This window comes from Amblyraja radiata, chromosome 6 (genome assembly GCF_010909765.2).
Source record: "Amblyraja radiata isolate CabotCenter1 chromosome 6, sAmbRad1.1.pri, whole genome shotgun sequence".
Lineage (NCBI taxonomy): Eukaryota > Metazoa > Chordata > Chondrichthyes > Rajiformes > Rajidae > Amblyraja > Amblyraja radiata.
The window spans coordinates 42,167,923-42,172,670 of NC_045961.1; the positions used below are offsets into that span (position 1 = coordinate 42,167,923).

At 40.4% G+C, this 4,748-nt stretch overlaps 1 long non-coding RNA gene across 1 annotated transcript; it reads right to left on the reverse strand.

The window, feature by feature from the left end:
- Positions 1-795: 795 nt before the first annotated feature.
- On the reverse strand, positions 796-4,463 carry LOC116974290. Its single transcript, XR_004412324.1, has 2 exons — positions 3,975-4,463; positions 796-1,214 (listed from the first exon to the last, which is right to left on the reverse strand). It is a non-coding gene; the product is annotated as an uncharacterized LOC116974290 (long non-coding RNA).
- Between the last annotated feature and the right edge of the window lie 285 nt (positions 4,464-4,748).

Sequence of the window (4,748 nt, forward strand, 5' to 3'; positions counted from 1 at the left end):
CGGCGCCTTGTGCCTGACACTGCGGCAGCTGAACTGAACGTGGAGCGGGGAATAAGCGACAGGGTTTATTGGTAACATCACGCTTATTATTGCACCCTTCACAACACGTCACATGCCCACAGCAATGACGTACCAAGGTAAAACTCCCCATTGATAAGCCAAACAGGCGCCTCTATATCTCAAACAGGTGCACAGTTTACCTCTGTCTCAGATGGCTTTAGGGCAGGCGTTTAGTAAAGAAACACACACATTAAATATCTCTCTTTGAAATCGTACACTATCCAGCAGGCCGCGGGATTTGTACTGGCCGCATTAAAGGTTATAGCTTCCCGATTGTTATATGCACCCACTGCGGGTTAGAAAGGATTTGTTGTGAGTTATTGATCGAAATATCCCGAGTTATTGTGAGAAATTATTATTCCGAGAAGCAACTTCGGCAAGTGCGTAAAACAGATCGCTGAAACCGGAGAATTTGGGTTCTGCTCTTTACCAAAATTAAGAGCGGCCTTCAAGGATAGCAGACAGCTAAAGAAAGTGAGCAAAGTAAACACAAGTGAATTTCCAAATTGACACCCAGTTTTCCAGTGAAAACAGATTGATAAACACAGATAGAAATAGATAAACACAGATAGAAATAGATATAGACAGATAGATAGATAGATAGATAGATAGATAGATAGATAGATAGATAGATAGATAGATAGATAGGTAGATAGATAGATAGATAGATAGATAGATAGATAGATAGATAGATAGATAGATAGATAGATAGATAGATAGATAGATACTTTTTTTAAATGTTTAACGTGTCATTTATTTGAATGAATACATGACAGCAACGGTACTCTTGTTCAACATTAAATCCAAAGACGAGGAGTCTAAAAATAAATACCCCAATTATCCACGACAGAAAAACATAAATTAAACATTTAAACGCCACAAAACGTGTCAGAAGATTAGCGTTGGTCACGATTTTCAGATTATCTGCTGTGAGCTTTCGGGTGCTGTTGAAGACTGATTGACTGAAGGGATTCGGTGTAAAATGAGACGAATGTACAGATCGATGAGTGGAGATTATAATGGATCTTCTGAGAGAGCGCGGTTCTGACGAATAGCAGCTGGTCGTTACCACTGGATCTCTGACATTCCCCATGCTCTAGATTCGCACCCATCCATGCCAATCCCCGGGGACTCGTCGCAGAGTTTTAAGGTGTCTGTGGGAACAACAAGGAAGGTGAAATCGAGCATGTTAAGTGATACCATATGCGTTACTAGTAACGCCCGTGAGCTGCAGTCTCGTTGCAATCTTTCTACTTTTTAAAATAATGTTTTACAATTAAAATACCTCTTTAAAATACTGCCAAAACTGCTATTTATTCTGTATCTACATTCCATCGATGTCACTCTGCACCAACAAGGTCACTTTCAGTTTATTGGTCCTTAAAAGTGCATATGTTCTAGGAGCAGATTTAGGCCATTCGACTCCGTCATTCAATCATGGCTGATCTAACTTTTCCTCTCAATCCGTTACTCCTGCCTTCTCCCCTTCTCCCCTTAACCCCTGAAACCCTGAAATCCGTCTTAAAAATATCCAATAACTTGTCCTCCACAGACGTCTGTAGCAATGAATTCCACAGATGCAATCGTCTCGTCTCCTTTCTAAAGGTGGGTCCTTTTATTCTGAGGCTATGGCCACGGGTCCTAGACAATCCCACTAGTGGAAACACTCTCTTCACATCCACTCAATCCAGACCTTTCACTATTCGTTCTCATGACAATTATGTGCATCTTCATTTGATAACTACAAGTCCCGAAACCCTCTGCAGTTTCAATGTGGCTGCTCAGGGGTTTGGGCCGGCCTATATTTATTAGCGTTCACTGTGACCTGTCAGTATGTCACATGACCTCCCAGTGGTTCTTTGTCTGGATGAAACGCACCAAGACAAATCGGAAATTACCAAGTGTCAAAAAAAAAAACCCTGTAAGATCACCAAACCATAAAACTTCTTCCAGTCGGTCTAAAACATAACGCTAATGTAGCTATTGGGTGTACAAATCGTTGGTACATTTTTATCTTGCATCTTTATTTTTAAGTTACCCATTTTTTGTGACGTAAATTACGAACGACGGCACTTCAAAGCTAAGAAATAAAACTTCATTCTGGAAAAGTGAATGTTTTGAGAAACTCGAGAAGCGCAATTCAAAAAGTCACCAACTAGTGAGATTTGATACGTCTAAAGGAGAGAATTGCTGAAAGCAACCCTATTAAAATGTGATTATATTATTGTCCACTAGATGTTTTTAAAGATCCGCTTGCAGATCTTTGTAACTTGGTGGAGTTTCCGCGACTGTTCCTTGTCAAGTGAAAACCAGAGATTGTGGATTCAACCTTTATCTGATGCCATGGTGACCGGCTTTCTGCATTTGTCCCCTTCAGTCGGAACTTAACGCTGAGCCCGTTAAAATGCTTCGAGGTCACATCTGTCCACTCTCGCTCGTCAGCAATGTTCTACCTTTCAGTAGCAAGCTTTGTGGTATTACCTCCTGTATTAAAACTGAGAATCAGCCTAAATCCTTTGCACAAATTATGTTTTATTGTGCCGGAAACGACCACTTGCATTGTTTAAAACTTATTTTAAGACAAATAAGTTGATAATAAATTAGAAAAGGAAACGTTACTGAAAAATCAAGACCCTGTCATTCAAAATGTAGGGCATCTCAAAAAAAAACACGATCTACGATTTGGAAGGTTTCTTTACCAACCACGTTAAAGCTTGTAAACTCACTTCGCACGGGTGGACGTGGTAACATTTTTGTTTCGTTTATGTTCCATTCAGTAACGGGGGAAGGGGGGGGGGGGGGGGGGGGGGGGGGGCAACTAACAACAGGACCCCCCTGAATCTTTCATTGCTTTTTTTTCGCTTACCTATCCTGGCATTTCATAGGTCATCAGAAAAAAATCAAATGTATGAAGTATGGAAACAATATTTTGCCAAATCGAAGCACCGCATACTTTTCATTATAAGGAAGGTTTGGAGCAGATTACGCGCGGATTCTCAATCAGTTTTAGTGCCAAAGTTGTTTTTTATATAGTAACACATATCTTCCCTACGTTCCTCTAACTATTTCCTTGAGATGGCTGAGCAATATTATACATAGAGTGCCGTCCGGCCAATAACATGGCAGCATTTTCTGTTCTGAAGTCTTTATAGGCCTTTCATTTTGTACACTATGAACATAAGATACACGGCCGGTATAGGGGAATTACACTGACTTACTACTTTCATTGTCCAGTCCTATCCTGCTGCTTACTAATGTCAACTAGAGTGCACTTTAGACAGGCACCAATTTTAAACGTTCTTATAACAGTCAATATTAACTGCAAAGAGGTGTTATTTAACCTACATAGGGGGGGACAGGGGGGAGGGGGGGGGGGGGGTTGCCGCTGGTGGTACGGATGTTCCTTTCGTCCCTCTGCGATCAAATCGTTTCGTGTGACTGATTTGGATATTTCACCTTAGATTTCCATATAAAATAAATCAAGTCCCAAAGTTGGAAGAGAGTTCCATAGTGATAAAATCAGTTCAGCGATGCGAAAATGGTTTTAACTAAAGGTTTATTAATTTTAATAAATGAACATTACAAAGCCCAAGACAGTGTCGGTGAAATAGACACAGAACCTTTATCTTCACAGGGTTAAAAATCTATTATACAGACGGGCTGCATCTGTGTAAAACCCGCGCCTTGCAGTTATCCCATTCACTCCACTGAAGGGCATTGGCTTGGCGGAGATTCTGCAAACGATAGTTTTGCAGGGAAGGTATTTTTTAAACAACCCAGTCACGACAAATATTTCTTTCACTTCCTTTTCGGGTGGTTACAAACCCGTGTTAACACCCCCCCTCCCCAAACAAAAAACATCTTAAATATAAATGAAACAGGCCAAAACATGTACTTGGCCTCTGTTGACTCACCGATCGGTGGAGTACTTGCTCCGTGCTCAGTTACATCGGTCCACGACTTTGTAATATTTTAGCAGGTTTTCAAATCAGGTAGGCTTTCCCAACAAACGTCCTAAGAAATTAAAAAGGGAGAGTCACCACACTCGCACATAACGAAGTCGGGCTGAAAATTCGCGTGCTTTATTTGAACTGGCACTCAAAAGTATCCAACAGGTCTTTGGAGATCGGACATAATGAAAGGATTCTGCTTTGTTATGGAAACGACAAATCTGTTTAAACGAGAATGGAGCTGAGACATCGGACAGAAGCTACTAATTAATATTACGCAGGATGAAGTCTAAATTTATGACAATAAAAAACAAGGTTAGATCCCATTTTCCCGTGAAACTCTATATTTCGATATTACGCCAGCCGTGTTTCCTTTATTTTTGCAAACGTCATTCATGCCGCGAGTACAGCGTTAAATAATCATACGAAAAGAATACATTATTAAAGGGGAACGCGCTAGATTTACCGATTTACTCTTAAAGGTACGTGTTTATATTTTGACAATCGTGATATCTTGGAAAGTGGAGATATGAGTGTTTTTCACTGCATTTTTCTTCATCATATCAATCCCTTCTTGTTTGCTCTGATCCCATACATACGAATGTAAATTCAGACCCATCAATCATCCTTAACGATCTAGTCTAGTCTCACTTACTAAACCAGTCCCTAGGGACTCGGGGAAGAGTTGTCGTGTTTAGAATAAACCGCTTACAAAAAAGACAAACCACAAAAATAAGA